The following is an 18,311-nucleotide window of genomic DNA, read 5'->3' as shown; positions in this document are numbered from 1 at the left end:
TTCCTCTGGAATGGACTGACACATCTGGGGGACTCTTGGAATGGTGTCGCGACCCTGGAGTTCCTCTCGCCTTTCCTGTGGAGAGCGCCTCCTCTTGAGATGCGACGGGAACGCCGGGAATTCTTTCCCTACGAAACAGGGAAAGGATCCCTCCTCTCGAGCTAGGAGGCGGAAACGGGGAACCCCTGGATGTGTGCGGGACCCCACGTGCTTCCTCTCGAGTGGAGACGGGTATGTCGGGGAACTTCTTGAGTTGCAGCAAGGGTGTGAAGGACCCTTTGGAAATTCCAGTGGTTAGATGTGATTGGCCTCGAGAAGCCTCAGCGGAAATGGGCCTCATCTCGCCTGGAGGGCAAAACCTCCTGGATTTTCTCGAGTTGCGGCAGGTGCTCTCGACTTACGACGGGGACCTCAGGGACCCGCTCTGGTGGCCTCAGGAAAGGCCAGTCCCCATGCGAGTTCCTCGGGGGCGTCTCGGGATTCCTCTCCCGTCGATGCCGGGGCCTAAGACCTTGTGTGGAGTCGGGGCCGGAACCTGAGGATTCCTCTCCAGTGATGACATGGATCCTGGGGTACTTCTGGAGTCTCCCCAGGGGAGTCAGTCCTCGTCTCGAATGCGGGCATGCACTTGCGCTTTCCTCCAGAGCGGTAGCAGCAGTGTCACGCAGTCCGCCGCGAGGATCAAAGGATCTATGGTTTCCCCTCGAGTCTTTCCCTCGAGGCTTTCCCACGAGGCTTTCCCACAGGTCTCTCCCACGTGCACACGTGGTGGGAGTCGATCCTCGGCTTGAACGTCAAGGCAGTGCAGGGAAAACAGGTTCCTCTGGAATGGACTGACACATCTGGGGGACTCTTGGAATGGTGGCACGACCCTGGAGTTTCGCTTGCCTTTCCTGTGGAGAGCGCCTCCTCTTGAGATGCGACGAGAACCCCGGGAATTCTTCCCTACGAAACAGGGAAAGGATTCCTCATCTCGAGCTAGGAGGCGGAAACGGGGCTCCCCTGGATATGTGCGGGACCCACGTGCTTCCTCTCGAGTGGAGACGGGTATGTGGGGGAACTTCTTGAGTTGCAGCAAGGGTGTGAAGGACCCTTTGGAAGTTCCAGTGGTTAGACGTGATTAGCCTCGAGAAGCCTCAGTGGAAATGGGCCTCATCTCGCCTGGAGGGCAAAACCTCCTGGATTTTCTCGAGTTGCGGCAGGTGCTCTAGACTTAGGAAGGGGACCTCAGGGACCCGCTCTGGTGGCCTCAGGAAAGGCCAGTCCCCATGCGAGTTCCTCGGGGGCGTCTCGGGATTCCTCTCCCGTCGATGCCGGGGCCTAAGACCTTGTGTGGAGTCGGGGCCGGAACCTGAGGATTCCTCTCCAGGGCTGACATGGATCTTGGGGTACTTCTGGAGTCTCCCCAGGGGAGTCAGTCCTCGCCTCGAATGCGGGCATGCACTTGCGCTTTCCTCCAGAGCGGTAGCAGCAGTGTCACGCAGTCCGCCGCGTGGATCAAAGGATCTATGGTTTTCCCTCGAGTCTTTCCCACGAGGCTTTCCCACGAGGCTTTCCCACAGGGCTGTCCCACGTGCACACGTGTTGGGAGTCGATCCTCGGCTTGAACGTCAAGGCAGTGCAGGGAAAACAGGTTCCTCTGGAATGGACTGACACATCTGGGGGACTCTTGGAATGGTGGCATGACCCTGGAGTTCCTCTCGCCTTTCCTGTGGAGAGCGCCTCCTCTTGAGATGCGACGGGAACGCCGGGAATTCTTTCCCTACGAAACAGGGAAAGGAACCCTCATCTCGAGCTAGGAGGCGGAAACGGGGCTCACCTGGATGTGTGCGGGACCCCACGTGCTTCCTCTCGAGTGGAGACGGGTATGTCGGGTAACTTCTTGAGTTGCAGCAATGGTGTGAAGGACCCTTTGGAAGTTCCAGTGGTTAGATGTGATTGGCATCGAGAAGCCTCAGCGGAAATGGGCCTCATCTCGCCTGGAGGGCAAAACCTCCTGGATTTTCTCGAGTTGCGGCAGGTGCTCTCGACTTACGAAGGGGACCTCAGGGACCCGCTCTGGTGGCCTCAGGAAAGGCCAGTCCCCATGCGAGTTCCTCGGGGGCCTCTCGGGATTCCTCTCCCGTCGATGCCGGGGCCTAAGACCTCGTGTGGAGTCGGGGCCGGAACCTGAGGATTCCTCTCCAGTGCTGACATGGAACTTGGGGTACTTCTGGAGTCTCCCCAGGGGAGTCAGTCCTCGTCTCGAATGCGGGCATGCACTTGCGCTTTCCTCCAGAGCGGTAGCAGCAGTGTCACGCAGTCCGCCGCGTGGATCAAAGGATCTATGGTTTTCCCTCGAGTCTTTCCCACGAGGCTTTCCCACAGGGCTGTCCCACGTGCACACGTGGTGGGAGTCGATCCTCGGCTTGAACGTCAAGGCAGTGCAGGGAAAAAAGGTTCCTCTGGAATGGACTGACACATCTGGGGGACTCTTGGAATGGTGTCACGACCCTGGAGTTCCTCTCGCCTTTCCTGTGGAGAGCGCCTCCTCTTGAGATGCGACTGGAACGCCGGGAATTCTTTCCCTACGAAACAGGGAAGGATCCCTCATCTCGAGCTAGGAGGCGGAAACGGGGCTCCCCTGGATGTGTGCGGGACACCACGTGCTTCCTCTCGAGTGCAGACGGTTTTGTCGGGGAACTTCTTGAGTTGCAGCAAGGGTGTGAAGGACCCTTTGGAAGTTCCAGTGGTTAGACGTGATTAGCCTCGAGAAGCCTCAGTGGAAATGGGCCTCATCTCTCCTGGATGGCAAAACCTCCTGGATTTTCTCGAGTTGCGGCAGGTGCTCTCGACTTACGACGGGGACCTCAGGGACCAGCTCTGGTGGCCTCAGGACAGGCCAGTCCCCATGCGAGTTCCTCGGGGGCCTCTCGGGATTCCTCTCCCGTCGATGCCGGGGCCTTAGACCTTGTGTGGAGTCGGGGCCGGAACCTGAGGATTCCTCTCCAGTGCTGACATGGATCTTGGGGTACTTCTGGAGTCTCCCCAGGGGAGTCATTCCTCGTCTCGAATGCGGGCATGCACTTGCGCTTTCCTCCAGAACGGTAGCAGCAGTGTCACGCAGTCCGCCGCGTGGATCAAAGTATCTATGGTTTTCCCTCGAGTCTTTCACACGAGGCTTTCCCACGAGGCTTTCCCACAGGGCTGTCCCACGTGCACACGTGGTGGGAGTCGATCCTCGGCTTGAACGTCAAGGCAGTGCAGGGAAAACAGGTTCCTCTGGAATGGACTGACACATCTGGGGGACTCTTGGAATGGTGGCACGACCCTGGAGTTCCTCTCGCCTTTCCTGTGGAGAGCGCCTCCTCTTGAGATGCGACGGGAACGCCGGGAATTCTTTCCCTACGAAACAGGGAAAGGATCCCTCATCTCGATCTAGGAGGCGGAAACGGGGCTCCCCTGGATGTGTGAGGGACCCCACGTGCTTCCTCTCGAGTGGAGACGGGTATGTCGGGAAACTTCTTGAGTTGCAGCAATGGTGTGAAGGACCCTTTGGAAGTTCCAGTGGTTAGATGTGATTGGCCTCGAGAAGCCTCAGCGGAAATGGGCCTCATCTCGCCTGGAGGGCAAAACCTCCTGGATTTTCTCGAGTTGCGGCAGGTGCTCTCGACTTACGACGGGGACCTCAGGGACCCGCTCTGGTGGCCTCAGGAAAGGCCAGTCCCCATGCGAGTTCCTCGGGGGCCTCTCGGGGTTCCTCTCCCGTCGATGCCGGGGCCTAAGACCTTGTGTGGAGTCGGGGCCGGAACCTGAGGATTCCTCTCCAGTGCTGACATGGATCTTGGGGTACTTCTGGAGTCTCCCCAGGGGAGTCAGTCCTCGTCTCGAATGCGGGCATGCACTTGCGCTTTCCTCCAGAGCGGTAGCAGCAGTGTCACGCAGTCCGCCGCGTGGATCAAAGGATCTACGGTTTTCCCTCGAGTCTTTCCCACGAGGCTTTCCCACGAGGCTTTCCCACAGGGCTGTCCCACGTGCACACGTGGTGGGAGTCGATCCTCGGCTTGAACGTCAAGGCAGTGCAGGGAAAACAGGTTCCTCTGGAATGGACTGACACATCTGGGGGTCTTTTGGAATGGTGGCACGACCCTGGAGTTCCTCTCGCCTTTCCTGTGGAGAGCGCCTCCTCTTGAGATGCGACGGGAACGCCGGGAATTCTTTCCCTACGAAAAAGGGAAGGGATCCCTCATCTCGAGCTAGGAGGCGGAAACGGGGCTCCCCTGGATGTGTGCGGGACACCACGTGCTTCCTCTCGAGTGGAGACGGGAATGTCGGGGAACTTCTTGAGTTGCAGCAAGGGTGTGAAGGACCCTTTGGAAGTTCCAGTGGTTAGACGTGATTGGCCTCGAGAAGCCTCAGCGGAAATGGGCCTCATCTCGCCTGGAGGGCAAAACCTCCTGGATTTTCTCGAGTTGCGGCAGGTGCTCTCGACTTACGACGGGGACCACAGGGACCCGCTCTGGTGGCCTCAGGAAAGGCCAGTCCCCATGCGAGTTCCTCGGGGGCGTCTCGGGATTCCTCTCCCGTCGATGCCGGGGCCTAAGACCTTGTGTGGAGTCGGGGCCGGAACCTGAGGATTCCTCTCCAGTGCTGACATGGATCTTGGGGTACTTCTGGAGTCTCCCCAGGGGAGTCAGTCCTCGTCTCGAATGCGGGCATGCACTTGCGCTTTCCTCCAGAGCGGTAGCAGCAGTATCACGCAGTCCGCCGCGTGGATCAAAGGATCTATGGTTTTCCCTCGAGTCTTTCCCACGAGGCTTTCCCACGAGGCTTTCCCACAGGGCTGTCCCACATGCACACGTGGTGGGAGTCGATCCTCGGCTTGAACGTCAAGGCAGTGCAGGGAAAACAGGTTCCTCTGGAATGGACTGACACATCTGGGGGACTCTTGGAATGGTGTCACGACCCTGGAGTTCCTCTCGCCTTTCCTGTGTAGAGCGCCTCCTCTTGAGATGCGACGGGAACGCCGGGAATTCTTTCCCTTCGAAACAGGGAAAGGATCCCTCATCTCGAGCTAGGAGGCGGAAACGGGGCTCCCCTGGATGTGTGAGGGACCCCACGTGCTTCCTCTCGAGTGGAGACGGGTATGTCGGGGAACTTCTTGAGTTGCAGCAATGGTGTGAAGGACCCTTTGGAAGTTCCAGTGGTTAGATGTGATTGGCCTCGAGAAGCCTCAGCGGAAATGGGCCTCATCTCGCCTGGAGGGCAAAACCTCCTGGATTTTCTCGAGTTGCGGCAGGTGCTCTAGACTTACGACGGGGACCTCAGGGAACCGCTCTGGTGGCCTCAGGAGAGGCCAGTCCCCATGCGAGTTCCACGGGGGTTTCTCGGGATTCCTCTCCCGTCGATGCCGGGGCCTAAGACCTTGTGTGGAGTCGGGGCCGGAACCTGAGGATTCCTCTCCAGTGCTGACATGGATCTTGGGGTACTTCTGGAGTCTCCCCAGGGGAGTCAGTCCTCGTGTCGAATGCGGGCATGAACTTGCGCTTTCCTCCAGAGCGGTAGCAGCAGTGTCACGCAGTCCTCCGCGTGGATCAAAGGATCTATGGTTTTCCCTCGAGTCTTTCCCACGAGGCTTTCCCACGAGGCTTTCCCACAGGGCTGTCCCACGTGCACCCGTGGTGGGAGTCGATCCTCGGCTTGAACGTCAAGGCAGTGCAGGGAAAACAGGTTCCTCTGGAATGGACTGACACATCTGGGGGACTCTTGGAATGGTGGCACGACGCTGGAGTTCCTTTCACCTTTCCTGTGGAGAGCGCCTCCTCTTGAGATGCGACGGGAACGCCGGGAATTCTTTCCCTACGAAACAGGGAAAGGATCCCTCATCTCGAGCTAGGAGGCGGAAACGGGGCTCCCCTGGATGTGTGCGGGACCCCACGTGCTTCCTCTCGAGTGAAGACAGGTATGTCGGGGAACTTCTTGAGTTGCAGCAAGGGTGTGAAGGACCCTTTGGAAGTTCCAGTGGTTAGATGTGATTGACCTCGAGAAGCCTCAGCGGAAATGGGCCTCATCTCGCCTGGAGGGCAAAACCTCCTGGATTATCTCGAGTTGCGGCAGGTGCTCTCGACTTACGACGGGGACCTCAGGGACCCGCTCTGGTGGCCTCAGGAAAGGCCAGTCCCCATGCGAGTTCCTCGGGGGCCTCTCGGGATTCCTCTCCCTTCTTTGCCGGGGCCTAAGACCTTGTGTGGAGTCGGGGCCGGAAACTGAGGATTCCTCTCCAGTGCTGACATGGATCTTAGGGTACTTCTGGAGTCTCCCCAGGGTAGTCAGTCCTCGTCTCGAATGCGGGCATGCACTTGCGCTTTCCTCCAGAGCGGTAGCAGCAGTGTCACGCAGTCCGCCGCGTGGATCAAAGGATCTATGGTTTTCCCTCGAGTCTTTCCCACGAGGCTTTCCCACGAGGCTTTCTCACAGGGCTGTCCCACGTGCACACGTGGTGGCAGTCGATCCTCGGCTTGAACGTCAAGGCAGTGCAGGGAAAACAGGTTCCTCTGGAATGGACTGACACATCTGGGGGACTCTTGGAATGGTGTCACGACCATGCAGTTCCTCTCGCATTTCCTGTGGAGAGCGCCTCCTCTTGAGATGCGACTGGAACGCCGGGAATTCTTTCCCTATGAAACAGGGAAAGGATCCCTCATCTCGAGCTTGGAGGCGGAAACGGGGCTCCCCTGGATGTGTGCGGGACCCTATGTGCTTCCTCTCGAGTGGAGACGGGTATGTCGGGGAACTTCTTGAGTGGCAGCAATGGTGTGAAGGACCCTTTGGAAGTTCCAGTGGTTAGATGTGATTGGCCTCGAGAAGCCTCAGCGGAAATGAGCCTCATCTCGCCTGGAGGGCAAAACCTCCTGGATTTTCTCGAGTTGCGGCAGGTGCTCTCGACTTACAACGGGGACGTCAGGGACCCGCTCTGGTGGCCTCAGGAAAGGCCAGTCCCCATGCGAGTTCCTCGGGGGCCTCTCGAGATTCCTCTCCCGTCGATGCCGGGGCCTAAGACCTTGTGTGGAGTCGGGGCCGGAACCTGAGGATTCCTCTCCAGTGCTGACATGGATCTTGGGGTACTTCTGGAGTCTCCCCAGGGGAGTCAGTCCTCGTCTCGAATGCGGGCATGCACTTGCGCTTTCCTCCAGAGCGGTAGCAGCAGTGTCACGCAGTCCGCCGCGTGGATCAAAGGATCTATGGTTTTCCCTCGAGTCTTTCCCACGAGGCTTTCCCACAGGGCTGTCTCACCTGCACACGTGGTGGGAGTCGATCCTCGGCTTGAACGTCAAGGCAGTGCAGGGAAAACAGGTTCCTCTGGAATGGACTGACACATCTGGGGGACTCTTGGAATGGTGGCACGACCCTGGAGTTCCTCTCCTTTCCTGTGGAGAGCGCCTCCTCTTGAGATGCGACGGGCACGCCGGGAATTCTTTCCCTACGAAACAGGGAAAGGATCCCTCATCTCGAGCTAGGAGGCGGAAATGGGGCTCCCCTGGATGTGTGCGGGACACCACGTGCTTCCTCTCGAGTGGAGACGGGTATGTCGGGGAACTTCTTGAGTTGCAGCAAAGGTGTGAAGGACCCTTTGGAAGTTCCAGTGGTTAGATGTGATTGGCCTCGAGAAGCCTCAGCGGAAATGGGCCTCATCTCGCCTGGAGGGCAAAACCTTCTGGATTTTCTCGAGTTGCGGCAGCTGCTCTCGACTTACGACGGGGACCTCAGGGACCCGCTCTGGTGGCCTCAGGAAAGGCCAGTCCCCATGCGAGTTCCTCGGGGGCCTCTCGGGATTCCTCTCCCGTCGATGCCGGGGCCTAAGACCTTGTGTGGAGTCGGGGCCGGAACCTGAGGATTCCTCTCCAGTGCTGACATGGATCTTGGGGTACTTCTGGAGTCTCCCCAGGGGAGTCAGTCCTCGTCTCGAATGCGGGCATGCACTTGCGCTTTCCTCCAGAGCGGTAGCAGCAGTGTCACGCAGTCCGCCGCGTGGATCAAAGGATCTATGGTTTTCCCTCGAGTCTTTCCCACGAGGCTTTCCCACGAGGCTTTCCCACAGGCCTGTCCCACGTGCACACGTGGTGGGAGTCGATCCTCGGCTTGAACGTCAAGGCAGTGCAGGGAAAACAGGTTCCTCTGGAATGGACTGACACATCTGGGGGACTCTTGGAATGGTGGCACGACCCTGGAGTTCCTCTCGCCTTTCCTGTGGAGAGCGCCTCCTCTTGAGATGCGACGGGAACGCCGGGAATTCTTAGCCTACGAAACAGGGAAAGGATCCCTCATCTTCAGCTAGGAGACGGAAACGGGGCTCCCCTGGATGTGTGCGGGACACCACGTGCTTCCTCTCGAGTGGAGACGGGTATGTCGGGGAACCTCTTGAATTGCAGCAAGGGTGTGAAGGACCCTTTGGAAGTTCCAGTTGTTAGATGTGATTGGCCTCGAGAAGCCTCAGCGGAAATGGGCCTCATCGCGCCTGGAGGGCAAAACCTCCTGGATTTTCTCGAGTTGCGGCAGGTGCTCTCGACTTACGATGGGGATCTCAGGGACCCGCTCTGGTGGCCTCAGGAAAGGCCAGTCCCCATGCGAGTTCCTCGGGGGCCTCTCGGGATTCCTCTCCCGTCGATGCCGGGGCCTAAGACCTTGTGTGGAGTCGGGGCCGGAACCTGAGGATTCCTCTCCAGTGCTGACATGGATCTTGGGGTACTTCTGGTGTCTCCCCAGGGGAGTCAGTCCTCGTCTCGAATGCGGGCATGCACTTGCGCTTTCCTCCAGAGCGGTAGCAGCATTGTCACGCAGTCCGCCGCGTGGATCAAAGGATCTATGGTTTTCCCTCGAGTCTTTCCCACGAGGCTTTCCCACGAGGCTTTCCCACAGGGCTGTCCCACGTGCACACGTGGTGGGAGTCGATCCTCGGCTTGAACGTCAAGGCAGTGCAGGGAAAACAGGTTCCTCTGGAATGGACTGACACATCTGGGGGACTCTTGGAATGGTGTCACGACCCTGGAGTTCCTCTCGCCTTTCCTTTGGAGAGCGCCTCCTCTTGAGATGCGACGGGAACGCCGGGAATTCTTTCCCTACGAAACAGGGAAAGGATCCCTCATCTCGAGCTAGGAGGCGGAAATGGGGCTCCCCTGGATGTGTGCGGGACACCACGTGCTTCCTCTCGAGTGCAGACGGGTATGTCGGGGAACTTCTTGAGTTGCAGCAAGGGTGTGAAGGACCCTTTGGAAGTTCCAGTGGTTAGATGTGATTGGCCTCGAGAAGCCTCATTGGAAATAGGCCTCATCTCGCCTGGAGGGCAAAACCTCCTGGATTTTCTCGAGTTGCAGCAGGTGCTCTCGACTTACGACGGGGACCTCAGGGACCCGCTCTGGTGGCCTCAGGAAAGGCCAGTGCCCATGCGAGTTCCTCGGGGGCCTCTCGGGATTTCTCTCCCGTCGATGCCGGGGCCTAAGACCTTGTGTGGAGTCGGGGCCGGAACCTGAGGATTCCTCTCCAGTGCTGACATGGATCTTGGGGTACTTCTGGAGTCTCCCCAGGGGAGTCAGTCCTCGTCTCGAATGCGGGCATGCACTTGCGCTTTCCTCCAGAGCGGTAGCAGCAGTGTCACGCAGTCCGCCGCGTGGATCAAAGGATCTATGGTTTTCCCTCGAGTGTTTCCCACGAGGCTTTCCCAGGAGGCTTTCCCACAGGGCTGTCCCACGTGCACACATGGTGGAAGTCGATCCTCGGCTTGAACGTCAAGGCAGTGCAGGGAAAACAGGTTCCTCTGGAATGGACTGACACATCTGGGGGACTCTTGGAATGGTGTCACGACCCTGGAGTTCCTCTCGCCTTTCCTGTGGAGAGCGCCTCCTCTTGAGATGCGACGGGAACGCCGGGAATTCTTTCCCTACGAAACAGGGAAAGGATCCCTCATCTCGAGCTAGTAGGCGGAAACGGGGCTCCCCTGGATGTGTGCGGGACCCCACGTGCTTCCTCTCGAGTGGAGACGGGTATGTCGGGGAACTTCTTGAGTTGCAGCAAAGGTATGAAGGACCCTTTGGAAGTTCCAGTGGTTAGATGTGATTGGCCTCGAGAAGCCTCAGCGGAAATGGTCCTCATCTCACCTGGAGGGCAAAACCTCCTGGATTTTATAGAGTTGTGGCAGGTGCTCTCGACTTACGACGGGGACCTCAGGGAACCGCTCTGGTGGCCTCAGGAAAGGCCAGTCCCCATGCGAGTTCCTCGGGGGCCTCTCGGGATTCCTCTCCCGTCGATGCCGGGGCCTAAGACCTTGTGTGGAGTCGGGGCCGGAACCTGAGGATTCCTCTCCAGTGCTGACATGGATCTTGGGGTACTTCTGGAGTCTCCCCAGGGGAGTCAGTCCTCGTCTCGAATGCGGGCATGCACATGCGCTTTCCTCCAGAGCGGTAGCAGCAGTGTCACGCAGTCCGCCGCGTGGATCAACGGATCTATGGTTTTCCCTCGAGTCTTTCCCACGAGGCTTTCCCACAGGGCTGTCCCACCTGCACACGTGGTGGGAGTCGATCCTCGGCTTGAACGTCAAGGCAGTGCAGGGAAAACAGGTTCCTCTGGAATGGACTGACACATCTGGGGGACTCTTGGAATGGTGGCACGACCCTGAAGTTCCTCTCCTTTCCTGTGGAGAGCGCCTCCTCTTGAGATGCGACGGGCACGCCGGGAATTCTTTCCCTACGAAACAGGGAAAGGATCCCTCATCTCGAGCTAGGAGGCGGAAATGGGGCTCCCCTGGATGTGTGCGGGACACCACGTGCTTCCTCTCGAGTGGGGACGGGTATGTCGGGGAACTTCTTGAGTTGCAGCAAAGGTGTGAAGGACCCTTTGGAAGTTCCAGTGGTTAGATGTGATTGGCCTCGAGAAGCCTCAGCGGAAATGGGCCTCATCTCGCCTGGAGGGCAAAACCTCCTGGATTTTCTCGAGTTGCGGCAGGTGCTCTCGACTTACGACGGGGACCTCAGGGACCCGCTCTGGTGGCCTCAGGAAAGGCCAGTCCCCATGCGAGTTCCTCGGGGGCCTCTCGGGATTCCTCTCCCGTCGATGCCGGGGCCTAAGACCTTGTGTGGAGTCGGGGCCGGAACCTGAGGATTCCTCTCCAGTGCTGACATGGATCTTGGGGTACTTCTGGTGTCTCCCCAGGGGAGTCAGTCCTCGTCTCGAATACGGGCATGCACTTGCGCTTTCCTCCAGAGCGGTAGCAGCATTGTCACGCAGTCCGCCGCGTGGATCAAAGGATCTATGGTTTACCCTCGAGTCTTTCCCACGAGGCTTTCCCACAGGGCTGTCCCACGTGCACACGTGGTGGGAGTCGATCCTCGGCTTGAACGTCAAGGCAGTGCAGGGAAAACAGGTTCCTCTGGAATGGACTGACACATCTGGGGGACTCTTGGAATGGTGTCACGACCCTGGAGTTCCTCTCGCCTTTCCTGTGGAGAGCGCCTCCTCTTGAGATACGACGGGAACGCCGGGAATTCTTTCCCTACGAAACAGGGAAAGGATCCCTCATCTCGAGCTAGGAGGCGGAAATGGGGCTCCCCTGGATGTGTGCGGGACACCACGTGCTTCCTCTCGAGTGCAGACGGGTATGTCGGGGAACTTCTTGAGTTGCAGCAAGGGTGTGAAGGACCCTTTGGAAGTTCCAGTGGTTAGATGTGATTGGCCTCGAGAAGCCTCAGCGGAAATAGGCCTCATCTCGCCTGGAGGGCAAAACCTCCTGGATTTTCTCGAGTTGCAGCAGGTGCTCTCGACTTACGACGGGGACCTCAGGGACCCGCTCTGGTGGCCTCAGGAAAGGCCAGTCCCCATGCGAGTTCCTCGGGGGCCTCTCGGGATTTCTCTCCCGTCGATGCCGGGGCCTAAGACCTTGTGTGGAGTCGGGGCCGGAACCTGAGGATTCCTCTCCAGTGCTGACATGGATCTTGGGGTACTTCTGGAGTCTCCCCAGGGGAGTCAGTCCTCGTCTCGAATGCGGGCATGCACTTGCGCTTTCCTCCAGAGCGGTAGCAGCAGTGTCACGCAGTCCGCCGCGTGGATCAAAGGATCTATGGTTTTCCCTCGAGTCTTTCCCACGAGGCTTTCCCAGGAGGCTTTCCCACAGGGCTGTCCCACGTGCACACATGGTGGGAGTCGATCCTCGGCTTGAACGTCAAGGCAGTGCAGGGAAAACAGGTTCCTCTGGAATGGACTGACACATCTGGGGGACTCTTGGAATGGTGTCACGACCCTGGAGTTCCTCTCGCCTTTCCTGTGGAGAGCGCCTCCTCTTGAGATGCGACGGGAACGCCGGGAATTCTTTCCCTACGAAACAGGGAAAGGATCCCTCATCTCGAGCTAGTAGGCGGAAACGGGGCTCCCCTGGATGTGTGCGGGACCCCACGTGCTTCCTCTCGAGTGGAGACGGGTATGTCGGGGAACTTCTTGAGTTGCAGCAAAGGTATGAAGGACCCTTTGGAAGTTCCAGTGGTTAGATGTGATTGGCCTCGAGAAGCCTCAGCGGAAATGGGCCTCATCTCGCCTGGAGGGCAAAACCTCCTGGATTTTCTCGAGTTGCGGCAGGTGCTCTCGACTTACGACGGGGACCTCAGGGACCCGCTCTGGTGGCCTCAGGAAAGGCCAGTCCCCATGCGAGTTCCTCGGGGGCGTCTCGGGATTCCTCTCCCGTCGATGCCGGGGCCTAAGACCTTGTGTGGAGTCGGGGCCGGAACCTGAGGATTCCTCTCCAGTGCTGACATGGATCTTGGGGTACTTCTGGAGTCTCCCCAGGGGAGTCAGTCCTCGTCTCGAATGCGGGCATGCACTTGCGCTTTCCTCCAGAGCGGTAGCAGCAGTGTCACGCAGTCCGCCGCGTGGATCAAAGGATCTATGGTTTTCCCTCGAGTCTTTCCCACGAGGCTTTCCCACGAGGCTTTCCCACAGGGCTGTCCCACGTGCACACGTGGTGGGAGTCGATCCTCGGCTTGAACGTCAAGGCAGTGCAGGGAAAACAGGTTCCTTTGGAATGGACTGACACATCTGGGGAACTCTGGGAATGGTGTCACGACCGTGGAGTTCCTCTCGCCTTTCCTGTGGAGAGCGCCTCCTCTTGAGATGGGACGGGAACGCCGGGAATTCTTTCCCTATGAAACAGGGAAAGGATCCCTCATCTCGAGCTAGGAGGCGGAAACGGGGCTCCCCTGGATGTGTGCGGGACCCCACGTGCTTCCTCTCGAGTGGAGACGGGTATGTCGGGGAACTTCTTGAGTTGCAGCAATGGTGTGAAGGACCCTTTGGAAGTTCCAGTGGTTAGATGTGATTGGCCTCGAGAAGCCTCAGCGGAAATGGGCCTCATCTCGCCTGGAGGGCAAAACCTCCTGGATTTTCTCGAGTTGCGGCAGGTGCTCTCGACTTACGACGGGGACCTCAGGGAACCGCTCTGGTGGCCTCAGGAAAGGCCAGTCCCCATGCGAGTTCCTCGGGGGCGTCTCGGGATTCCTCTCCTGTCGATGCCGGGGCCTAAGACCTTGCGTGGAGTCGGGGCCGGAACCTGAGGATTCCTCTCCAGTGCTGACATGGATCTTGGGGTACTTCTGGAGTCTCCCCAGGGGAGTCAGTCCTCGTCTCGAATGCGGGCATACACTTGTGCTTTCCTCCAGAGCGGTAGCAGCAGTGTCACGCAGTCCGCCGCGTGGATCAAAGGATCTATGGTTTTCCCTCGAGTCTTTCCCACGAGGATTTCCCACGAGGCTTTCCCACAGGGCTGTCCCACGTGTACACGTGGTGGGAGTCGATCCTCGGCTTGAACGTCAAGGCAGTGCAGGGAAAACAGGTTCATCTGGAATGGACTGACACATCTGGGGGACTCTTGGAATGGTGGCATGACCCTGGAGTTCCTCTCGCCTTTCCTGTGGAGAGCGCCTCCTCTTGAGATGCGACGGGAACGCCGGGAATTCTTTCCCTACGAAACAGGGAAAGGATCCCTCATCTCGAGCTAGGAGGCGGAAACGGGGCTCCCCTGGATGTGTGCGGGACACCACGTGCTTCCTCTCGAGTGCAGACGGGTATGTCGGGGAACTTTTTGAGTTGCAGCAAGGGTGTGAAGGACCCTTTGGAAGTTCCAGTGGTTAGATGTGATTGGACTCGAGAAGCCTCAGCGGAAATGGGCCTCATCTCGCCTGGAGGGCAAAACCTCCTGGATTTTCTTGAGTTGCGGCAGGTGCTCTCGACTTACGACGGGGACCTCAGGTTCCCGCTCTGGTGGCCTCAGGAAAGGCCAGTCCCCATGCGAGTTCCTCGGGGGCCTCTCGGGATTCCTCTCCCGTCGATACCGGGGCCTAAGACCTTGTGTGGAGTCGGGGCCGGAACCTGAGGATTCCTCTCCAGTGCTGACATGGATCTTGGGGTACTTCTGGAGTCTCCCCAGGGGAGTCAGTCCTCGTCTCGAATGCGGGCATGCACTTGCGCTTTCCTCCAGAGCGGTAGCAGCAGTGTCACGCAGTCCGCCGCGTGGGTCAAAGGATCTATGGTTTTCCCTCGAGTCTTTCCCACGAGGCTTTCCCACAGGGCTGTCCCACGTGCACACGTGGTGGAGTCGATCCTCGGCTTGAACGTCACGGCAGTGCAGGGAAAAGAGGTTCCTCTGGAATATACTGACACATCTGGGGGACTCTTGGAATGGTGTCACGACCCTGGAGTTCCTCTCGCCTTTCCTGTGGAGAGCGCCTCCTCTTGAGATGCGACGGGAACGCCGGGAATTCTTTCCCTACGAAACAGGGAAAGGATCCCTCATCTCGAGCTAGGAGGCGGAAACGGGGCTCCCCTGGATGTGTGCGGGACCCCACGTGCTTCCTCTCGAGTGGAGACGGGTATGTCGGGGAACTTCTTGAGTTGCAGCAAGGGTGTGAAGGACCCTTTGGAAGTTCCAGTGGTTAGATGTGATTGGCCTCGAGAAGCCTCAGCGGAAATGGGCCTCATCTCGCCTGGAGGGCAAAACCTCCTGGATTTTCTCGAGTTGCGGCAGGTGCTCTCGACTTACGACGGGGACCTCAGGGACCCGCTCTGGTGGCCTCAGGAAAGGCCAGTCCCCATGCGAGTTCCTCGGGGGCCTCTCGGGATTCCTCTCCCGTCCATGCCGGGGCCTAAGACCTTGTGTGGAGTCGGGGCCGGAACCTGAGGAGTCCTCTCCAGTGCTGACATGGATCTTGGGGTACTTCTGGAGTCTCCCCAGGGGAGTCAGTCCTCGTCTCGAATGCGGGCATGCACTTGCGCTTTCCTCCAGAGCGGTAGCAGAAGTGTCACGCAGTCCGCCGCGTGGATCAACGGATCTATGGTTTTCCCTAGAGTTTTTCCCACGAGGCTTTCCCACGAGGCTTTCCCACAGGGCTGTCCCACGTGCACACGTGGTGGGAGTCGATCCTCGGCTTGAACGTCAAGGCAGTGCAGGGAAAACAGGTTCCTCTGGAATGGACTGACACATCTGGGGGACTCTTGGAATGGTGTCACGACCCTGGAGTTCCTCTCGCCTTTCCTGTGGAGAGCGCCTCCTCTTGAGATGCGACGGGAACGCCGGGAATTCTTTCCCTACGAAACAGGCAAAGGATCCCTCATCTCGAGCTAGGAGGCGGAAACGGGGCTCCTCTGGATGTGTGCGGGACCCCACGTGCTTCCTCTCGAGTGGAGACGGGTATGTCGGGGAACTTCTTGAGTTGCAGCAATGGTGTGAAGGACCCTTTGGAAGTTCCAGTGGTTAGATGTGATTGGCCTCGAGAAGCCTCAGCGGAAATGGGCCTCATCTCGCCTGGAGGGCAAAACCTCCTGGATTTTCTCGAGTTGCGGCAGGTGCTCTCGACTTACGACGGGGACCTCAGGGACCCGCTCTGGTGGCCTCAGGAAAGGCCAGTCCCCATGCGAGTTCCTCGGGGGCCTCTCGGGATTCCTCTCCCGTCGATGCCGGGGCCTAAGACCTTGTGTGGAGTCGGGGCCGGAACCAGAGGATTCCTCTCCAGTGCTGACATGGATCTTGGGGTACTTCTGGAGTCTCCCCAGGGGAGACAGTCCTCGTCTCGAATGAGGGCATGCACTTGCGCTTTCCTCCAGAGCGGTAGCAGCAGTGTCACGCAGTCCGCCCCGTGGATCAAAGGATCTATGGTTTTCCCTCGAGTCTTTCCCACGAGGCTTTCCCACGAGGCTTTCCCACAGGGCTGTCCCACGTGCACACGAGGTGGGAGTCGATCCTCGGCTTGAACGTCAAGGCAGTGCAGGGAAAACAGGTTCCTCTGGAATGGACTGACACATCTGGGGGACTCTTGGAATGGTGGCACGACCCTGGAGTTCCTCTCGCCTTTCCTGTGGAGAGCGCCTCCTCTTGAGATGCGCCGGGAACGCCGGGAATTCTTTCCCTACGAAACAGGGAAAGGATCCCTCATCTCGAGCTAGGAGGAAGAAACGGGGCTCCCCTGGATGTGTGCGGGACCCCACGTGCTTCCTCTCGAGTGGAGACGGGTATGTCGGGGAACTTCTTGAGTTGCAGCAAGGGTGTGAAGGACCCTTTGGAAGTTCCAGTGGTTAGACGTCATTAGCCTAGAGAAGCCTCAGCGGAAATGGGCCTCATCTCGCCTGGAGGGCAAAACCTCCTGAATTTTCTCGAGTTGCGGCAGGTGCTCTCTACTTACGACGGGGACCTCAGGGACCCGCTCTGGTGGCCTCAGGAAAGGCCAGTCCCCATGCGAGTTCCTCGGGGGCCTCTCGGGATTCCTCTCCCGTCGATGCCGAGGCCGAAGACCTTGTGTGGAGTCGGGGCCGGAACCTGAGGATTCCTCTCCAGTGCTGACATGGATCTTGGGCTACTTCTGGAGTCTCCCTAGGGGAGTCAGTCCTCGTCTCGAATGCGGGCATGCACTTGCGCTTTCCTCCAGAGCGGTAGCAGCAGTGTCACGCAGTCCGCCTCGTGGATCAAAGCATCTATTGTTTTCCCTCGTGTCTTTCCCACGAGGCTTTCCCACGAGGCTTTCCACAGGGCTGTCCCACGTGCACACGTGGTGGGAGTCGATCCTCGGCTTGAACGTCAAGGCAGTGCAGGGAAAACAGGTTCATCTGTAATGGACTGACACATATGGGGTCTCTTGGAATGGTGGCACGACCCTGGAGTTCCTCTCGCCTTTCCTGTGGGAGCGCCTCCTCTTGAGATGCGACGGGAACGCTGGGAATTCTTTCCCTAAGAAACAGGGAAAGGATCCCTCATCTCGAGCTAGGAGGTGGAAACGGGGCTACCCTGGATGTGTGCGGGACCCTCCTGCTTCCTCTCGAGTGGAGACGGGTATGTCGAGGAACTTCTAGAGTTGCAGCAAGGGTGTGAAGGACCCTTTGGAAGTTCCAGTGGTTAGATGTGATTAGCCTCGAGAAGCCTCAGCGGAAAAGGGCTTCATCTCGCCTGGAGGGCAAAATCTCCTGGATTTTCTCGAATTGAGGCAGGTGCTCTCGACTTACGACGGGGACCTCAGGGACCCGCTCTGGTGACCTCAGGAAAGGCCAGTCCCCATGCGAGTTCCTCGGGGGCCTGTCGGTATTCCTCTCCCGTCGATGCCGGGGCCTAAGACCTTGTGTGGAGTCGAGGCCGGGACCTGAGGATTCCTCTCCAGTGCTGACATGGATCTTGGGGTACTTCTGGAGTCTCCCCAGGGGAGTCAGTCCTCGTCTCGAATGCGGGAATGCACTTGCGCTTTCCTCCAGAGCAGTAGCAGCAGTGTCACGCAGTCCGCCGCGTGGATCAAAGGATCTATGGTTTTCCCTGGAGTCTTTCCCACGAGGCTTTCCGACGAGGCTTTCCACAGGGCTGTCCCACGTGCACACGTGGTGGGACTCGATCCTCGGCTTGAACGTCAAGGCAGTGCAGGGAAAACTTGTTCCTCTGGAATGGACTGACATATCTGGGGGACTCTTGGAATGGTGGCACGACCCTGGAGTTCCTCTCGCCTTTCCTGTGGAGAGGGCCTCCTCTTGAGATGCGACGGGAACGCCGGGAATTCGTTCCCTACGAAACAGGGAAAGGATCCCTCATCTCTAGCTAGGAGGCGGAAATGGGGCTCCCCTGGAAGTTTGCGGGACCCCACGTGCTTCCTTTCGAGTGGAGACGGGTATGTCGGGGAACTTCTTGAGTTGCAGCAAGGGTGTGAAGGACCCTTTGGAAGTTCCAGTGGTTAGATGTGATTGGCCTCGAGAAGCCTCAGCGGAAATGGGCCTCATCTCGCCTCGTGGGCAAAACTTCCTGGATTTTCTCGAGTTGCGGCATGTGCTCT

Source organism: Ovis canadensis, chromosome 25 (genome assembly GCF_042477335.2).
Source record: "Ovis canadensis isolate MfBH-ARS-UI-01 breed Bighorn chromosome 25, ARS-UI_OviCan_v2, whole genome shotgun sequence".
Classification (NCBI taxonomy): domain Eukaryota; kingdom Metazoa; phylum Chordata; class Mammalia; order Artiodactyla; family Bovidae; genus Ovis; species Ovis canadensis.
The sequence above is the reverse complement of the archived record's forward strand: the minus strand, read 5'-3'. Positions refer to the sequence as shown.